Source organism: Bos indicus, chromosome 9 (genome assembly GCF_029378745.1).
Source record: "Bos indicus isolate NIAB-ARS_2022 breed Sahiwal x Tharparkar chromosome 9, NIAB-ARS_B.indTharparkar_mat_pri_1.0, whole genome shotgun sequence".
NCBI classification, from domain to species: Eukaryota; Metazoa; Chordata; class Mammalia; order Artiodactyla; family Bovidae; genus Bos; species Bos indicus.
Genome location: NC_091768.1, coordinates 39989014 through 40010502, shown reverse-complemented (window position 1 = coordinate 40010502; position 21489 = coordinate 39989014). Strand labels below are relative to the sequence as shown.

Below are 21489 nucleotides of genomic sequence, written 5' to 3'. Positions count from 1 at the left end.
AAGTAAATATAGCCAGGCAGAGTTGGACCAGGCTCAGTTCAGTTCAGTTCAGTCACTCAGTCGTGTCTGACTCTTTGTAACTCCATGAACCACAGCATGCCCGGCCTCCCTGTCCATCACCAACCTCTGGAGTTTACCCAAACTCATGTCCATTGAGTCGGTGATGCCATCCAACCGTGTCATCCTCTGTCATCCCCTTCTCCTGCCCTCAATCTTTCCCAGCATCAAGGTCTTTTCAAATGAGTCAGCTCTTCGCACAGGTGGCCAAAGTATTGGAGTTATAGCTTCAACATCAGTCCTTCCAACGAACACCCAAGACTGATCTCCTTTAGGATGAACTGGTTGGATCTCCTTGCAGTTCAAGGGACTCTCAAGAGTCTTCTCCAACACCACAGTTCAAAAGCATCATTCTTCAATATGCAGCTTTCTTCATAGTCCAACTCTCACATTCATACATGACCACTGGAAAAACCATAGCCTTGACTAGACGGACCTTTGTTGGCAAAGTAATGTCTCTGCTTTTGAATATGCTCTCTAGGTTGGTCATAACTTTCCTTCCAAGGAGTAAGCGTCTTTTAATTTCATGGCTGCAGTCACCATCTGCAGTGACTTTGGAGCCCCCCAAAATAAAGTCAGCCACTGTTTCCACTGTTTCCCCATCTATTTGCCATGAAGTGATGGGACTGGATGCCATGATCTTAGTTTTCTGAATGTTGAGCTTTAAGCCAACTTTTTCACTCTTCTCTTTCATTTTCATCAAGATGCTCTTTAGTTCCTCTTCACTTTCTGCCATAAGGGTGGTGTCATCTGCATATCTGAAGTGGAGAAAATAGCCTGAGTAAAGATCCAGGTGTAAAAAGTCAGGACCTGTGTGAGGTCCTGGTGTGCAGCACAGCAGCAGATGGGATGGCAGAATTGTGTGGTGCTCAGCCTGGTGCCTGGCACACAGAAACACAGGGCATGTCTTCCTGAAGGGTCTTAGAAGACACCATTAAAGGCATGGTTGAAAATATCTCCACATTAAAAACTGTGAGACCTCTAGCAAGTCACATCTCTCTGGTGTCACTGCCCCCATCAAATTGGTTGAAAGTGACAGTCCTAATTCACGGGGCTGTGGTCAGGGTTAAATGAGTTAAGGGTTAAATCAGAGCCCTGTAAAGGGCTCTAATCAACATTTCAGTTGCAAATAACAGCAAACCTAACTCAAACAAGCTTAAGTAAGGAAGGGACTTTTTGACTCCTTATGGGAAAAGTCCAGATATAGAACTAGCTGCCAGTGTGGTGGGATCCAGAGGGACAAACAATGTCATCAGGCTTCCCCCTCCTCTGTCATTCTTTATCTCATCTCTTTTATGCTTTTCTGTGTAGATTTAACTCCAGAAGAAAGAAACCCACTCTCTCCCACACCTAAAATTCAAATTTCCTACAGCTGGGCTTGGAGATGGGTTGTGGGGCGGGGGGCGGGGAGGGGGGGCGGGGCGGTGAGGAGAGACGGCGAGTAGAATGTTCTGATTGGCTGGCCTTTGGTGGACGAATGCTCTGATTGGCTGGGCTGCATCACATGTTCAGCTCCCCCCAATGGCCACCCGACAGGATCTCACAAATGTGGGGGTCATAACATCTTACCTGGAAAGGGATCCCAACAGGACAAATAACATTTAGAAGCTTTTAACAGAGTGCCTGATCTTTGGTAAGTGTTTACTAAAAGCTAATGCTATGAAGATAGGCCAAAAAGGACAAGTTAGGGCCACACGCCTGAGGCCTTGAATTCTAGGCTAAAACGATTGAGTTTAAGTTAAAGGGCAGTGGTGAGCCACTGAAGGCTTTGTCCAGTGTGGTGAACAAAATGTTTTAGGAAGATTGGTCTGATAGTGGGAGTGTGACAGAGAGTAGAGAATTTGGTGGTAGGAAGGTCAGCTGGGAAGCTGATGTATTCTGAGTTCAGTGTTGAGGATCCAGGTTACAGATGTGATGGTAGGAACAGAATGAAGGGAATTCCCACTTAAATGGCAGAGAAGGAAGAATGGCAGGTTTTGACTGCCTGGGGAGGGCACATCAATGTCAGGAGGTGAGCAGTCCCTGAGGTTATAAACCTGGTTGACAGGGAAGATGGTGGCCTGGCCACTCAGATTCCTCTCTTTTCCTCCTTCCTCTTTTTTGCCTTAACCTTCCCTCCCCTCTCTCTTTCAGGAGCTATGTAATTTTCTCTTATCCTACACAGCACAGTCTTTCTTGGGTATATTTCACTTGCACACCCACCAAGGACTCTTTCTGGAGTAGCTTTAAAAGTACTGATTTATAAACAATTGCAATGTGTTAAAGATTCAGGTTAATGCAATGTTCCCCTCTTACCATAAAAGCAAGCAAGCAAACAAAACGCATTTGTAGAACTTGCAGAAGATTTGGAATAACCTTTGTCTCTTTTAAGAGCATGAAATGAATTGGAGTTTTGATCAGGAACCCTTAGTATTTATCTGTGTTAGAAATGTAAAGAATGTAGCAAAAGATGGATTTCACTCAAGGAAGTGCAAGAAGTCTCTCTGTGTGTGTTTGTGTTTTCAGGTCTGTAAGTGAGCTAGAGAACCACTGACACCTTGAAGGTAGTTGTATGTCAGCATGATACTAACCAAAGTGGTCAAAATTTGTTTTTTGAAGCAAGTGTGAGGAAGGGAAGAAAGATACTTCTTAGTTCTGCTTCTGAAGTATGTTTCTTATGAGACTGGGATGTTAAGGGGAGGGTTGCACAATGAGGTGTCTCAAAACCATCAGGTAGCAACCTGCTCCAGAAGCCCTCACCCAAAGCTCCAGCTGGTCCAGGCTGTAGCCATGATGGATTTCTTTTTTGATCAATGATGAAAACTTGTTCTTGTCTTTCACTTGTTATCTGGGTGGGTTACTGAGTCTTGTGAAAACTTCAAGAGGGCTTCCAATCCCCTACACCATAATCTGGGAAGTAAAACTAAGTATTAAGCAACTGAAAAAGTTATGGCATTGTCTGTCACTTTCCATCTTCTTTCATAATATAGCCCTTTAAATAAAGGACCACATAGGGATGGAAGAGGAGGTTTCCCTGGTGGCTCAGATGGTAAAGAATCTGCCTGCAATGTGGGAGACCTGGGTTTGATCCCTGTGTTCAGAAAACCACCTGGAGAAGGGAATGGCAACCCACTCCAGTATTCTTGCCTGGAAAATCCCTTTGGACAGAGAAGCCTGGCGGGCTACAGACCATGGGGTTGCAGAGTCGGACATGACTGAACAACTAAGCACAGTGATGGCAGAGGAGCCAGTTAGAAGGAGTCTATGACCCTCAACAATCTGGCGCAGACCTGAACAAGGGGATGACAAATGATGTTATCCAAAAGAGGTTGAAAGACCCCTCTGCCCCATAGTTTGTCTCTGTCTGCAGCAGAAAACTGACAGAGCACCTTGTGTTCCATTTTAAGTTGAAGTCTTTTCACCTGAGAGCACTGGCGCAACCTTTCTTTATACCAAACACCTGCTCATCCTTCCTAGTTCAGCTTCAGTGATATACCTCTTATGTGATGCTTTTGCTGATCCCTGCTCCCAACTCTCCATCCTCCTCTCCCTCTCCTTCTCTCTCTCTCCCCCTTTGCTCTCTCTCCCCCCCCCCCTCCCTCTCTCTCTCTCTCTCTCTCTCTAGCAGGGAGGTGATGATGTGGCTAAGTATTTGTCTTATTGAAGGTCAGGAAGGGCGGCGGTGAGGAGATACCCCTCGTCCAAGATAAGGAGCAATGGCTGCACTTTGCTGGAGCAGCCCTGAAGAGATACCCCACGCCCAAGGTAAGAGAAACCCAAGTAAGACGGTAGGTGTTGCAAGAGGGCATCAGAGGGCAAACACACTGAAACCATACTCACAGAAAACTAGTCAGTCTAATCACACTAGGACCATAGCCTTGTCTAACTCAATGAAACTAAACCATGCCCCTGGGGCAACCCAAGACGGGTGGGTCATGGTGAAGAGATTTGACAGAATGTGGTCCACTGGAGAAGGGAATGGCAAACCACTTCAGTATTCTTGCCTTGAGAACCCCATGAACAGTATGAAAAGGCAAAATGATAAGATACTGAAAGAGAAACTCCCCAGGTCAGTAGGTGCCCAATATGCTACTGGAGATCAGTGGAGAAATAACTCCAGAAAGAATGAAGGGATGGAGCCAAAGCAAAAACAATACCTAGCTGTGGATGTGACTGGTGATAGAAGCAAGGTCCGATGTTGTAAAGAGCAATATTGCATAGAAACCTGGAATGTCAGGTCCATGAATCAAGGCAAATTGGAAGTAGTCAAACAGGAGATGGCAAGAGTGAATGTCGACATTCTAGGAATCAGCAAACTGAAATGGACTGGAATGGGTGAATTTAACTCAGATGACCATTATATCTACTACTGCGGGCAGGAATCCCTCAGAAGAAATGGAGTGGCCATCATGGTCAACAAAAGAGTCCGAAATGCAGTACTTGGATGCAATCTCAAAAACGACAGAATGATCTCTGTTCGTTTCCAAGGCAAACCATTCAATATCACATAATCCAAGTCTATGCCCCAACCAGTAACACTGAAGAAGCTGAAGTTGAACAGTTCTATGAAGACCTAAAGACCTTTTAGAACTAACACCCAAAAAAGATGGCCTTTTCATTAGAGGGGACTGGAATGCAAAAGTAGGAAGTCAAGAAACACCTGGAGTAACAGGCAAATTTGGCCTTGGAATATGGAATGAAGCAGGGCAAAGACTAATCGAGTTTTGCCAAGAAAATGCACTGGTCATAACAAACACCCTCTTCCAACAACACAAGAGAAGACTCTATACATGGACATCACCAGATGGTCAACACCAAAATCAGATTGATTATATTCTTTGCAGCCAAAGATGGAGAAGCTCTATACAGTCAGCAAAAACAAGACCAGGAGCTGACTGTGTCTCAGACCATGAACTCCTTATTGCCAAATTCAGACTGAAATTGAAGAAAGTAGGGAAAACCACTAGACCATTCAGGTATGACCTAAATCAAATCCCTTATGATTATACAGTGGAAGTGAGAAATAGATTTAAGGGCCTAGATCTGATAGATAGAGTGCCTGATGAACTATGGAATGAGGTTTGTGACATTGTACAGGAGACAGGGCTCAAGACCATTCCCATAGAAAAGAAATGCAAAAAAGCAAAATGGTTGTCTGGGGAGGCCTTACAAATAGCAGTTAAAAGAAGAGAAGCAAAAAGCAAAGGAGAAAAGGAAAGATATAAACATCTGAATGCAGAGTTCCAAAGAATAGCAAGAAGAGATAAGAAAGCCTTCTTCAGCGATCAATGCAAAGAAATAGAGGAAAACAACAGAATGGGAAAGACTAGGGATCTCTTCAAGAAAATTAGAGATACCAAAGGAATATTTCATGCAAAGATGAGCTCGATAAAGGACAGAAATGGTATGGACCTAACAGAAGCAGAAGATATTAAGAAGAGATGGCAAGAATACACAGAAGAACTGTACAAAAAAGATCTTCATGACCAAGGTAATCACGATGGTGTGATCACTGACCTAGAGCCAGACATCCTGGAATGTGAAGTCAAGTGAGCCTTAGAAAGCATCACTATGAACAAAGCTAGTGGAGGTGATGGAATTCCAGTTGAGCTATTCCAAATCCTGAAAGATGATGCTGTGAAAGTGCTGCACTCAACATGCCAGCAAATTTGGAAAACTCAGCAGTGGCCACAGGACTGGAAAAGGTCAGTTTTCATTCCAATCCCAAAGAAAGGCAATGCCAAAGAATGCCCAAACTACCGCACAATTGCACTCATCTCACGTGTTAGTAAAGTAATGCTCAAAATTCTCCAAGCTGGGCTTCAGCAATATGTGAATCGTGAACTTCCTGATGTTCAAGCTGGTTTTAGAAAAGGCAGAGGAACCAGAGATCAAATTGCCAACATCCACTGGATCATAGAAAAAGCAAGAGAGTTCCAGAAAAACATCTATTTCTGCTTTATTGACTATGCCAAAGCCTTTGACTGTGTGGACCACAATAAACTATGGAAAATTATTCAAGAGATGGGAATACCAGACCACCTGATCTGCCTCTTGAGAAATTTGTATGCAGGTCAAGAAGCAACAGTTAGAACTGGACATGGAACAACAGACTGGTTCCAAATAGGAAAAGGAGTTCGTCAAGGCTGTATGTTGTCACCCTGTTTATTTAACTTATATGCAGAGTACATCATGAGAAACGCTGGATTGGAAGAAACACAAACTGGAATCAAGATGGCCAGGAGAAATATCAATAACCTCAGATATGCAGATGACAACACCCTTATAGCAGAAAGTGAAGAGGAACTCAAAAGCCTCTTGATGAAAGTGGAGAGTGAAAAAGTTGGCTTAAAGCTCAACATTCAGAAAATGAAGATCATGGCATCTGGTCCCACCACTTCATGGTAAATAGATGGGGAAACAGTGGAAACAGTGTCAGACTTTATTTTTCTGGGCTCCAGAATCACTGCAGATGGTGACTGCAGCCATGAAATTCAAAGACACTTACTCCTTGGAAAGAAAGTTATGACCAACCTAGATAGCATATTCAAAAGCAGAGACATTACTTTGCCAACAAAGGTCCATCTAGTCAAGGCTATGGTTTTTCCTGTGGTCGTGTATGGATGTGAGAGTTGGACTGTGAAGAAAGCTGAGCACCGAAGAATTGATGCTTTTGAATTGTGGTGTTGGAGAAGACTCTTGAGAGTCCCTTGGACTGCAAGGAGATCCAACCAGTCCATTCTGAAGGAGATCAGCCCTGGGATTTCTTTGGAAGGAATGATGCTAAAGCTGAAACTCCAGTACTTTGGCCACCTCATGCGAAGAGTTGACTCATTGGAAAAGACTCTGATGCTGGGAGGGATTGAGGGCAGGAGGAGAAGGGGACGACAGAGGATGAGATGGCTGGATGGCATCACCTACTCGATGGACGTGAGTCTGAGTGAACTACGGGAGTTGGTGATGGACAGGGAGGCCTGGTGTGTTGCGATTCATGGGGTCGCAAAGAGTCCGACACGACTGAGCGACTGATCTGATGTGAATGGCTGCAGACCCCAACAGGGCAGGAGCCTCATCTTTGTTTTGAATCCCAGCACCATACCATTAATATGGTTCAAAAGATGGAGGAATAAGTATGATACAGTGGAAAGGTCACTGAACCTGGAGTTAAATAATCATGTGAAGCAGAATCCTTGGCTGGTGATCTTGGATAAGAGATTCCCCTCTTTTGAGCCTCAGTTTCATTATCTGACAAGTGAGAAAAGCAACCCCCCCCCCCACTTTCCCACATATCCCAGTTTTTCCATGGAATAAATGAAATAAGGTATTTAGCAGAGCCCTGTAGGAAGAAAATCTGCGGACACACCAGTCCAGCTCACTCATTTTACAGATGATTAAACTGATCCTTAGAAGTTTCTTTTTTACCAAAATTTATTATCCTTAGTCCCATTCCTGTAGGAACTTGCTCTTGAAATCTGACCTGGAGGTAGGAACCTAATAAATTCATTTTTTCAAGAGTTAGTAATGGTTATTCAGAGTGTGGACATACCTCCCTTAGAAATATCTGCATTGCTCTTAAGAGGTTTACAGTAATAGGATTTATTTCAGGTCTTTGAACAGAGCAGTAAAGAGCATTTTTGGATGGGACAGTTTCCAAGTCTTTTCCAATCTGCATGATATAAATAGCTGTCTCTGTATACTATGTCTTGCACTGATCATTGGAGAAAAACTACATGAATGTTGATCTCCCTCAGGTGTCCCATTTCCCCCAAAGTCTGGAGGACTCATCTTTTTAAAATATGAAAACTAGAAATGTCAGATCCTTGAAGTCACAAAAGCAGTAAACATCTTCAAAGAAATTAAAAATAATTATGACATATTGTAAAGTATCTTTAAATAGAAGTAAGGAAATCTGAGGCCCAGGTCTAACTCTCACAAGTTATGTGCACTTGGTTAACTTAGGCCTCTTGAGCATTCCTCCAGCTCCAATATTTTAAGACTATTTAGTGTGTATGTGCCTGTGTATAAGTAGATCAAAATTCAAAATTCATTATGATATTGTAGGAAATTATGTTTGGTCTTTGTGTCCTTCTCCACGCACTCTTGGCACAGAGCTCCTAAAACCCTTGGAATTTTCTGACTGACAGAGAGTGTCTTTTGTTATTCACTGCAAGCCCCTTTCAACCATAACCGAGTTTGTGCTCATTAGGTGAGTCTTCATGGACCTCTGGGTGGCTTCAGGATCAGGAGTGGCCTCCAAAAAGACTAAGCCTTGATTAGAGGGTTGGAACATCACTCCCACCCCACCCCCGCTCAGTCTCTGCAGAGGGTTGAGGAGACGGGCTAGAGATGGAATTCAGTCACCAATGGCCAGTGATTTGATCAATCATACCCTTGCAATGAAATCACCATAAAAATCCCTAAACAGGGCTTGGGGAGCTTCCAGGTTGGTGAGCACATCCACGTGCTGGGAGGATGCTCTGTGTGCTCAGTTGTGTCTGACTCTTTGGGACCCCATGGACTGTAGCCCACCAGGCTCCCTGTCTGTAGAATTTTTCAGGCAAGAATACTGGAGTGAGTTGCCATTTCCTCCTCCAGAGGGTCTTCCCAATTCAGGGATTGAAACCGTGTCTCCTGCGTTGCAGGAGGGTTCTTTACCACTGAGCCACCAGCACCCAGAGCTTCCCAGCTGGCATTAGTGGTAAAGAACCTGCCTGACACTGCAGGACATGTAAGAACTGTGAGTTCGATTCCCTGGGTCAGGAAGATCTCCTGGAGGAGAGCGTGACAACCGACTCCCGTACCCTTGCCTGGAGAATCCCATGGATAGAGGAGCCTGGCAGGCTACAGTCCATAGAGTCACAAAGAGTTGGATATGACTGAAGTGACCAAGCACGCACACAAGCACCTGGCCCCCAACTCCATGAGGACAGATGCTTTTGCACTCAGGACCTTTCTGGACCTCGCCTGTGTGTCTCTTCATTTGGCTGTTCATTTGCATCTTTTATACTATGCTAGTAAATGTTTTCCTGAGTTCTGTGAACCATTTTAGCAAATTATTGTACCCAAGGAGGGGGTCATGGGAACCCTCGATTTATAGCTGGTTGGCCAGAAGTTCTAGTGGCCCAGGACTTGTGGTTGGCATCTGAAGTCAGGGCAGCTTTGTGGAACTGAGCCCTTGAACTTGTGGGATCTGATGCTAACTCCAGGTAAATATTAATTGCCGGGAGCCGGCATATTGCATATTGCGTGCATATTGCATATTGCGTGCATATTGCATATTGAGTGCATATTGCATATTGAGTGCAGCACTTTCCACAGCATCATCTTTCAGGATCTGGAATAGCTCAACTGGAATTCTATCACTGCCGGGAGCCAGCGTGAGGAACTCCGCCCATGACAAAGGTCATGAGGAAGGAGGCTCGGCATACGCAAAGGCGGGATCGAGCTTCAGGAGTCCCCCTGGAAATTCTCGAGCATCTACCCCCAAAACCAGAGTCTGCCTACTTTCTGCTTTGTGCTTTCACCTACACCTCTGACTTTACGGGGGGCTGTCCCCAACTACCTCTCTCTGAAAAAAGAGTTAGCTTACAGCTCCAGTTAATAATTCCTGGGTGTGACAGTGTCTAACCTACAAACTCCTTTGGAAGTCCTCTAGCCTGCCTGAATAGGTTTTTCCGGCCACATGTGATTGTTCAGAGCCTCCCAACTGTGAGAGGCAGGAGATGTTCTAAACTGTCTAAACACAGATTCCTTTGAGTAGTTAAAAGATTGATTAGAAATTGTATTGGTGAAGGATTTTTCACTTATTGGGCCAATGTTTGCTGCTAAGTCTCCATACTTCTTACCTACTGTGTCCTTGGCAGTGTATTGATTGATATAATGGGTGTATAGAAATGTAAGTAGTAGCCTCAATGTTTGTAACCTTGGACCCTTGAGTTAATTCTTTTCTTGATTGAGCCCACCTCACCTTTGCCCTATAGGAATGCAGCTTTGTCTAATGCTTTTTTGGAGGCTGGTGCCTGACTTTGGAATAATCACCTTTAGAGAAAGATAAGTTTCTTAAAATGTTAACAGGCCTCCTGGCCAGAAGATGAGGTAATTCACCTGAACTTTTGCATATGATAAGTTTGAAAGCCTGGCTTCGATTAGAACCAGGAACTGCTGTCCTTGCATGACTCTACCCCTTCCCTCATTATCCTCTATGCACAACTTAAGGTATAAAAACTACTTTGGAAAATAAAGTGCGGGCCTTGTTCACTGAAACTTGGTCTCCCCGTGTCGCTCTCTCTCCCAAATTCTGGCTGAGTCTCCACCTGGAGCGCGGAACCCGCCATGCTTGCTAATTATGCCTGGGCTTCTAAGATCCAACCAGGGAGGCCTCAGTGTCTCCTCTCCTTCGGGAGAACGGAAGGACGCCTGCGGCCTACGCAAGTGGTGCAAACTTCTTGTCTTGAAGTTTTATTGGTCTCCCGCGTAAACCAAGATACTCAGCCTCTTTTCTCCACTGAATTTTCCTACTGAGCTATCCTCATCCTATTACTCTTTATATCTTTGATAAATATTTAAATAAATAGGTCGCCTATGCCGTCTCTCCTTCGAATACCCTGGATCAGCCAGGGCTGGAATATTATCAGAATTGAATGAAATTGTTGGACACCCAGTTGATGTTGGAGAATTACAGAGGTATAAAAAACAAGCAGTGAAAAATCACTGTTATAGTCCTATTCCGTAGCTCTTGTTTCCCTCCCTGGGCCCAGAGACAACTATTATCAATTACTTAATTGTAATTATTATCAAATACTGAATTGTATCCCCCCAAATTCATATGTTGAAACCTTAATTACCTCCATCTCAATGTAACAGTATTTACAGATAGAGCCCTTGGGAGATAGTTAGGTTTTGATGAGATCAGGAAAGTAGAGTCCCCCATATTGGGATTAGTGCCCTTATAAGAAGACACAGCAGAGAGCTTACCCTCTCTCAGCCTTGTGAGCATGCAGGGAGAAGAGAGCCATCTATAGCCAGGAAGAGAGTCCCACCAGAACCTGACTGCCAACACCCTGATCCCCACACTTTCAGCCTCCAGAACAGGGAGAAAATTCATTTTTCTTATTTAAGCCATCTAGGCTATGGCATCTAGTCTAGTCATAAGATACTGAGAATCCATTAAAAAATATTTTATGCATAAACAATCGACAATAAATATATTTATATTCATTTCCTTACTTTTTTCACACAAATGGTTCTGTACCTTGCCATACTTTATCTTGATGAATAATCCAAGTCACTATATCTCTTTTTTTCAGTAGTTGCTTGACATTTTTTTCCGTTATATGACTATACCATAGTTCATTTAACCAAACTTCTGTTGCTGAACACTAGATTGTTTCCTGTTTTTCATAATTACAAATTATGCTGCAGTGAATCATTTGCACATATGAGATCTATTTGTTGGCTAAATTCCTAGAAGTGATTACTAGGTGGAAGTATATTCATATCTGTAATCTTAATAGACATTGCCAAATTGTCCTTCATAGTCATTGTGCCAATTTACACTCCATTCAGTATGTGTAATAATGCTCATTTTCCCTCACTTTCAGTTACACAGTATGTTAGCAAATTTATGAGATTGAGCAAAATGACCTATAAAATTTTAGTTATTTAAGGTTTTCTTCTTTTATTGAATTTTCTTATGTGTGAAATTGAGTATCTTTTCATAAACTTAAGAATCTTCTATGTTTTCCTTCAACAATTCACATTCTTTTTTAGGTATTTAGGTAGGTAGTTTTGTAGGAGCTCTTTATTACAACAGGAAAATAAAACTTTTATGTGTGATAAGAATTGTAAACCCTGCCTCCCCCCACCCATTGATTTGTATTTTGACTTATGGTGAGTTTTGTCATACTGAACTTTTTGATTTTTATATAGTCCTATTTATCAAATGTTTTTTCAAGCCTTCTAGGTTTCATATCATAGAAAATTCCCCTACTCCAAGATGAAAATATCTCCATACTTTTTTCTACTTCTCTTTACTTCTTATAAAGTCTTTGACACACCTGAATTTTATTTGGTGTAATATATGAAGTATGGATCCCACTTAGTGTGTTTCCAGAGAGTTACTGAATTTATCGCAGTGCCATTGACTGAATAATTTATTTTTTTCTCCTCTTATTTGAACTGCACCTTTATCCTATACCAGAACAATAGTAAATGTCATATGCAGAGTCATACATGAGCTGTGAGGTCGATTCTGGGACTTCAGACTCTGTTCCACTGAGATGCCTATCATATGCCAACACTGCACTGTGTAAATTGTTATTACTTTATAATATTTTAATACAGGGTTGGTTTTCCTCTTCCTTTTTACAAGTATCTTGGCTCTTCTTGTCCGTTTATTTTTCATATTAACTTGAGAAGCATCTAAATTGGTATCAAAAAAATTCCTTAAAAGCATTTTTACTGAGATTGCCACAGAGTAAGGAAAGTTGACATGACCCCAGTGTTGACCTTTTTTACTCAAAAGCAGAACTTGCCTTTTCATTTGTCTACATTCTCTTGTATCCCTCAGTGGTGTGTTAAGTTTTTCTTTAATTAGAAAGAAAAAGATTTTTCTTTAACTTACTTTTTCAGTTACAATACAAATAAGGTCTCCTGTTACATCCTCTAATTGATTATTGTTATTTAAAAGGCTGTTTCTTTCTTTTGGGTGTTTTTGTTTTTTACCAAGCCAAATTACTTCCCATATTGTTTGACGTCATTTTTCATGTGACTTTCTTAAACTTTCTTGGTATACAATTACCTCACCTGCAGGTAGTGAATGTTAGCTCTTCTATTTAAAAATAGATATACCTCTAGCTTCTCTCTTTTATCTAATTGAATTAGTACCTGAAAAATAATGTTAAATAATTGCAGTGTCACTAGACACCCTTGCTTTGTTTCTGATATTATTGGAAATGTGTATTGTTTCCCTATTAAGCTCACTACTGGTTTTTAGACAGATAGATATATTAAGCCGTTTTAAGAACGTGTCCACCTATTGCTAGTTTATGGTATCTTTTAAGTTTTGTATGTATGTATCTTTGTTGCAATGGGTCTTCATTGCTGCTCTCAGGCTTCCTCTTGTTGTGGCAAGCAGGGACTTTGTTGCAGTGCGTGTGCTTCTCTTGTTGCAGAGCACAGGCTCTAGGCGCGCAGACTCCAGGAGTTGCAGCAGGTGGGCTCGTAGTTGTGGCACATGGGCCTAGTTGCCCTGAGCGATGTGGAGTCTTCCCTGGCCAGGAATGCAGTCTTGTGTCCCCTGCCTTGGCAGGTGGATTCTTATCCGCTGTACCAGCAGGGAAGTCCTACTTTACTATATCTGTATCAAGAATGGATATTGAATTTTCTCAAATGCCTTCTCAGTACCTATTGAAAAGATAATATTAATTTTCTCCTTTCATAATAATAGATTCCCAAGTATTGAATAATCTTTGCACTCCTGATTCTTAAATGTTAATGTTATTATTCTTTTAATGTGCTACTGAAACATGTTTGCTGATACTCATTTGTATTGTTGTATTGATATTTATAAGTGAGATTGATCTATAGTTTTCTTGTGCAGTAATTGTTGCATATTTTTATCAATGTTATCTTAGCTTAATTTAAATAATTTGGATACTTTGTTTCCTTTCTGTAGTGTGGAACAGTTTAAATAGCTTTAGATTCATCTGAAAGATTGATCTGAATCTTTCATAAAATTCCTCTCTTTTTGCTTTAATTCCTTGCTTTATCAACTTTTTCAGTTAATTAACCATCTCTTGGTCATAATTGCCTCAGATAAAAAATGGTTTTATTATTTCTAAGTTTTATAAATATACATTACTCTCATAAACACAAGGATATTAAAATTAAAATGAGGAAATAACTGTAGAAATGTACAATTGTCTATAGGCAAAATTTTTCAATATAGTGTTACTTATAGAGGCAAAAGAGGAAGCAACTTAAAGGCTAGACGTTCACAGGGAACTAGTTAAATTATGGTGTTTTCTGTATAATAAAATACTTTGCAGCTACTTGATTTACAATATTGTATTAGTTTCAGATGTACAGCATAGCAATTCAGTAGGGGTCTTTTGCAGATTATATTCTGGGTGGTGCTAGTGGTAAAGAACCCACTTGCCATTCCAGGAGACCTAAGAGACTCCGGTTCAGTCCTTAGATCAGAAAGATCCCCTGGAGAAGGAAATGGCAGCCCACTCCAGTATTCTTGCCTGGAGAATCCCATGGACAGAGGAGCCTAGAGGGCTAAAATCCGTAGGGTTGCAAAGAGTTGGACATGACTGAAGTGACTTACCATGCACACACATTACAAGGTATTTTCTATAATTTTCTGTGCTATACAGTAAATCCTTATTGCTCACATAGTTTATGTATATATGTATATTAGTTTGTATCTGTTAACCCCATGCTCCTAATTTATCCCTCCCCCCACCTTTGGTAACCATGTTTATTTTCCACACCTGTGAGTCTGTTTCTGTTTTGTATATAGATTCATTTGTATTATTTTTATATTATATGCTGCATATAAGTGATATCTTTTGATATTTGTCTTTCTCTGACTTCCTTCACTTTGTATGATAATCTCTGGGTCCATACAGCTTGCTGCAAATGACACTATTTCATTATTTTTTATGGCTGAGTAGTATTCCACTATATATGAACACTGCATTTATTAAGCCTCTTGTCTGTTGATAGGCACTTGGGTTGTTTCCATGTATTACTACTTGGCTGTTGTAAGTAGTGCTGCTGTGAACATTGGGGCACGTGTATCTTTCTGAATTAGTGTTTTTGTTCTTCCCAGGTATATACCCAGGAGTGTAATTGCCGGATCACATGGTAGCTCTATTTTTATGTTTTTAAGGAATCTCCATATTGTTTTCCATAGTGACTGTAACCAATCTGTGTCCCCACCAACAGTATAGGAGGCCTTGCTTTTCTCTGCACCCTCTCCAGCATTTATTATTTGTAGACTTTTTGATGATGGCTATTCTGACAGAAGTGAGGTGATAACTCATTGTGGTTTTGATTTGCATTTCTCTAATGATTAGTGATGTTGAACACCTTTTCATGTGCCTGTTGACCATCTGTATCTTTTCTTTGGAGAAATGACTATTTAAGTCTTCTGCCCATTTTTTGATAGATAGAGTTGTGTGTTTTTGTTGTTGAGTTGTATGAGCTGTTTGTATATTTTGGAAATTAATCTCTTGTTGGTCCGATCATTTGTAAATATCTTCTCCCATTCTGTAGGCTATCTTTTAATTTTGTTTATGGTTTCCTTTGCTGTATAAAAGCTTGTAAGTTTGATTAGGTCCTATTTGTTTCTTTTTCTTTTATCTCTCTCACCTTACAAAACGGATCAAGGAAAATGTTGCTAATGGTTTATGTCCAAGAATGTTCTATGTTCTCTTTTAGGATTTTTATGGTGTCATGTCTTGTATTTAAGTTTTTAAGCCATTTTTTGTTTATTTTTGTATATGATGTGAGGAAGTGTTCTAATTTCATTGATTTACGTGAAGTTTTTCAGATTTTCCACTTGTTGTAGAGATTATCTTTTCTCCATTGTATATTCTTGCATCCTTTGTTGTAGATTAATTGACCATAGGTTCATGGATTTATTTCTGGGCTCCCTGTTCTGTTCCATTGATCTATATTTCTGTTTTTGTGCCAATACCATGCTGTTTGGTTACTATAGCCTTGTAGTATAGTCTGAAGTTCAGCTTTGTTCTTTTTTCTCAGAATAAGACTCTTTTTTTCATATGTTCCTGATTGTCTTAATCTTTTACACTAGGAAATAATTACTTATATATTGTATATTAATACTATATAATATTAGTATATCATCTTAAAATGATGATGTGATTATGTATTTATTAACATGGAAAGATGTTCACAATAGATGGTGATGCATGTTTCACAGCAATATGATCACATTTTTGTAATCTGTTTCTGAAGTTATGGATTTGGAAGTGGTTTTCTCAGGCTAATTTTGGATGTTTTCAACTTTTTGTTTACATTTATTTTTTTTTTACATCCAATTTTTCTAGGGTACTTAGGAATTATTTAGGTGAATGACTGGGAAGATAAATAGATGGATAAAAAACCATATTAGGGGATTAAACAAGACTCTTTTTATAATTAACTGGATGGAAGGTCAGGAATGCTACCTGGCTCCAGTCCACTAAAATTAGAAATCTCCCAGTATAAACCACTGGTGAAAACAAAGTATTGTCTAGTCCCCACCCATACTTCAGTCAAGTGAGTGGAAACTGTGCATCTGCCATCTGGCTAGGCTGCCTAGTACCACAGCTTTCCCTCTGGCCTGGGTCGGTGGGAGGCACAGTGCAGGGAGAGAGGAGGTGTTCTTAGAGAGACAAGAATATGTAGATCTCCTTCTACTTAATGGCCAGAGACCTTAAATTTTCTCTACCCTTCAAAGGGTCTACTAAATGGGTGAATGCTATAAACCATTGGTTCTCTAAGTTTGGTCCCAGGCCAGCAGCATCAGCATTACCTAGAAACCTGTGGGATAGTCACATTCTTAGGCCCTAAACTAGCTGAACAATAGCGTGGGAGTGGGAACCAGCAGTCTGTGTTTAGTAAACCCCCAAGTGGTTCTGAGGCCTTTCAACCACTTCTAGAAATATTTCCAATCCAAGATGACTTCTGAGGCAAGGTGTAACTGATAGGAGGAAAGAAAAGTCTCCTCCTTTCTCAGAAATCTTGGAAAACACTACTTCTTCCCAGAAATGTTTAAATTCAGAACCTTCACAATAAGTTGAAGAAGATTCCCTCAGTTTCAGGAAACTATTTCCCATTTAGTCAAGACTTTAACATTTGTCTGAAAATATAGAGAGTTGGATCCTAGAATAACAGAATGTCACAACTGCTTAGACCTCAGAGATCATTCTGGAACAACACTCTTGTTTTCACCAATGAAGATGCTGTGCTGAGAGAGGTGACTTGGCAAATAGGAAAAGTACAAAAGATAATGGCAGGTTTGTTTGCGTTTGTCCCCATAGATCCCAAGAAGCCTAAAACTGTGTTATTTAATAATGTACCAAAGTGTCGCTTTTGAGCTGTGGTGTTGGAGAAGACTCTTGAGAGTCCCTTGAACAGCAAGGAGATACAACCAGTCCATCCTAAAGGAAATCAGTCCTGAATATTCATTGGAAGGACCGATGCTAAAGCTGAAACTCCAATACTTTGGCCACCTGATGCGAAGAACTGACTGATTTGAAAAGACCCTGACACTGGGAAAGATTGAAGGTGGGAGAAGAAGGGGACGACAGAGGATGAGATGGTTGGATGGCATCTCCAACTCAATGGACATGAGTTTGAGTAAACTGTGGGAGTTGGTGATGGACAAGGAGGCCTGGCATGCTGCAGTCCATGGGGTTGCAAAGAGTCAGACACGACTGAGTGACTGAACTGAACTACAAGTGTCACACATCACTGAAAAATGAAGTTCTAGAAGAAGCCACAGAGGCCACAGGATCTTCTCTTCTCAGAGCGATGACAATGATCTCTAGACAAAGCTGACCAAGTTCATTTTCACAGACTTTCTCACTGAAGATGAATTTTAGTTAGTGACGAAACATAAATTCCAAATCTCTCCTGGAATGGCCAGTGTGAACAGTATAATTCAAGTATTTCGTTCCTGAGTAATTTCACATGAACTCTTTCCTAAAATGCATTTTTTTCTAGGGCAACCTCTAAAATAAACATATGCTCTTAAGGATGTAGAAAACATGGTTATATTTAATGCTTCTTACGTTACTAAGAATCTTACCTCAGGCAAGGTTTCTTCCTTTATTTAAAGCTCTGTTTCAACAAATACATAATAATTATTCCAAATAAGTAAGTCCATGGACAAGGCTTAGGTCATTGTGCTATAAACATACTGTACGTCTATATAGTTTAACTATAAACATAGACATACTATAAGCATAGTATGTCTATATAGTTTGACTCCTCCAGCTTGGACTTTTGTATTTGTTCAAATAAAAAGAAAGTATAATTATTTTGGAATCAGAGTACTGGAAAGAAACATTAGCAAGTCAATATGTTTTTGTTGCTGTTCAGTCACTCAGTCGTGTCCAACTCTTTGTGACCCCACGGACTACAACATGCCAGGCTTCCCTGTCCTTCACCATCTCCTGGAGCTTGCTCAAACTCATGTCCATGGAGTCAGTGATGCTATCCAACCATCTCGTCTTCTGTCATCCTCTTTTCCTGCCCTCAATCTTTCCCAGATTGAGGGTCTTTTCCAATGAGTCAGCTCTTTGCATCAGGTGACCAAAGTATTGGAGTTTCAGCTTCAACATCAGTCCTTCCAAAGAACACCCAGGACTGATCTCCTTTAGGATAGACTGGTTGGATCTCCTTGCAATCCAAGGGACTCTCGAGAGTCTTTCCCAACACCACAGTTCAAAAGCATCAATTTTTTGGCGCTCAGATGACAGGATGAAAACCACAATCACAGAAAACTAACCAAACTAATCACATGGATCACAGCCTTGTCTAACTCAATAAAACTATGAGCTATGCCTTATAGGGCCACCCAAGACAGACGGGTCATGGTGGAGAGTTCTGACAAAGCGTGGTCCACTGGAGAAGGGAATGGCAAACCAATATGTTTTTACATACAGATTACTTCACTGATCACTGGAGGCACAGCCAGACAAGGTCTTAAAACATAGTCCCTGCTTTTAAATAGCTTCATTACCAGTAAAAACATTTATCAGACTCATATAGGCAGAATTGAAAGCTAAGTAAGTTGAAAACAAGGACTTCCCTGGCAACCCAGTGGTTAAGACTCCACCTTCCACTTTAGGGTGTGCGGTTCCATCCCTGGTCAGGGAACTAAGATCCCACACGCTGCTCAGTGCAGCCAAAAATTTTTTTAAAGAAGAAAAAAAGAAAGTTGAAAACGGATTTAAAACTTCAGTGGTTATGTTTTTGTCATTAAATGTCCTTTCACCTTCATTTTAATAAAATTTTTTCTTCTGAAAGCAATCTTCTGCCCTCTCTTCAGGAAGGCCAGATTCACGTTTTGTGAAGCTTGAAGTTTATACAGTTTGCAGAAACCACTTTAGAGGACAAAGGTTACAAATACAAAATTATAATATTTAGAGTAAGAAAAGTCACAATACCTTATAATTTTCAAAAAGCTGACTAATTAAAAAAGAAAACTCATGAAATCTGCAAACTAAACTTTTTTTTCCCCTGAATGTTCTGACACTCTCTAAAATCCTTTTCTCCTCATGACATTGTTTATGAGACCAAACCTTATCTGAAGCCAACTACCTCTGGACTCTTCTGTTATATAACCTGATATTTCTCTTTATTATTTAAGCTACTTTGAATTACTGGGGACATAGAATCCTAATTTATACAGAGATATAAGAAAAGCTCATAATAAGCTTTAGGGATAGGTGGACCTCAGCTGCAGAAGAAAATTGCTCAAGGGTTTATCCCAGCTTGCAAAATATAGAGTGGTTTGTGTGGTCACACAGACATTCCCTCTGTCGACTGGAAAAAAAAAAAAATTGCACAGCCTAAAAGTTGAGAATTGTATTTTATGAGACAGACTTTCTGAGGACTTCAAGCCCAGGAGGTAACCTCTGAAGATAGCTCTGAGGGACTGCACCAAAGAGGTAAGGGAGAAGCCAGGGTGTATAGGAATTTTTGCAACAAAGACCAAGTAGTCAGTACATCAAAATATTACTGTTAATTAAAGAAAACCAGGATAGCTCAAGTTAATGAATTTAGTATTTTTTTATGTATGGAAAGATGCAAGAGTCTGGGTTCACTGAAATCATTGCTTCGATTGACACTTTAGCTTTCTAGGCCAGTATCCTGTTCTTTCCCATCCTGAGTGCCTGGAAGGTACACCGTTGAGGGGTGGCTGCAGTGGCTGAGGGCTTGGCAATAGACAGCCCATTTGTCTCCATGGTCAGTTCCCTCATGGCTCACTGTCAGAGCCGCAGGAGCTGCCTGAGGGCTGCAACACCCCTTGTGCTGATACGGCTGGTAACATTTTTACACCTCCATTAGCAGAAGGAATTTAGAGTCATTACTTAATTTCTAGCACTGTGTGATAAATATAATTGAGCCATAGAAGGATATGGGAAAATAAAAACATTTGTTATGTCAGAATACAACAAAAAGATTGTTACTGCTTTTAACAAGTGTTTAATAATTAGCCCTTAGTGGGAAAAGGTTACGTGGCTCCTTTGATGTGGTTGCCTAATATTAATCATTACCTAGTACTGCTTTGTTTACAGTGGAATCAAGAAATAATCTGTGTAAAGATGAAAAAATGGTAGGGAAAAGCTTAATTAACTAAAAGCGGTGTTTACTTAAAATCCATTAAGAAAGGGCATTTCAAAGAAGTAAACAGAAACCGTAGCACGCAATAAGCATTAGGTAATGCAACTTTGAGGTGTAAATGTGCCATGGGAAAACAGTGATAGATCTGAGATAGAAAATTCTGTACGGCTTTCTGTAGCGTAAAGAAACCAACGGTCATTTTCAAAGCGTGTGAGGTCAGTGTGGTTCTGTTGGCAATGATGACAGAAAGAAGCCCCCGAAATAGCTGCATTTGGAATGGAATTGCTTTAGAGCAGAGCCCAATGCACTGTTTTGTTTTTACCACCTAAAAAGCCGAAAAGGCCAAGCCCACTAAGCTTTAGCGTATCTTTTACAATTGTGGTTCATTCAGTGATGGCCTTCTAGGATTTACCTGGAACCATAAAAGAGGAAGGAGGCAGGATGACTTTGATCTTGGGGGTGGGCATTGTGTGTGGCAGTTTGAAACAGAATCTCAGCTCCCTGAGTGGGAAGCAAACCGGACTTGTGCCGGTGAGAATGCCAAATTCTAGCTGCTGGTGGCTAGAAGCAGAGCCCTGGCTCTTGTCTTCTCTTTAAAAAAATGTATTTTTAGCAAAGAGATGGAACATAAAAACAGATAAAGTGTTTATTAAGAGAAAGATACATGCGGATAGGCACCTGGGTGGTCTCAGAGTCGCACCTTTGGGGTGACTTAAGTCACTTAAATGGAGACAGTTTTCCAGAGTTCCTGCAATCATCTTGCTCTGTCTGGCTCCAGGTCCATATTTGTTCTGACTAAGGGCCCTGCTCTGTGTGTGTGTTCATCTTTTAGCCAAGGTGGATTCCAGTGTGAGGGTGTCTGGGAGGTTAACAAAACATGTGATGGCCTACTGTTCCCTCCCCTGAGGAACCCTCCTGTGCCTATATGGTCTGGGAGTTCTCCTTGACCCTGAGAATGAGAAATAGGTGGCCTCTTTATTCCCTATACAGGGCTTACCCCTCTCTGTTCCTGCTAGTTTTGTTATCTTGAAGCGTTTACAGGCGACAAAGTCAAGCTGCTTATCATACTCCTGTTATAATCTT

The 21489-nt window shown here is 40.9% G+C and overlaps 1 long non-coding RNA gene across 1 annotated transcript in view; it reads left to right on the top strand.

Annotated features, from left to right (window-relative positions):
* The first annotated feature begins 1587 nt into the window (after nt 1–1587).
* Nucleotides 1588–21489, top strand: part of LOC139184910 (uncharacterized) — a 53176-nt gene continuing 33274 nt past the window's right edge. Inside the window, exons 1-2 of the long non-coding RNA XR_011568443.1 lie at nt 1588–1690; nt 3703–3801. This is a non-coding gene — a long non-coding RNA (uncharacterized lncRNA). The remainder of the gene's footprint in view (nt 1691–3702; nt 3802–21489) is intronic.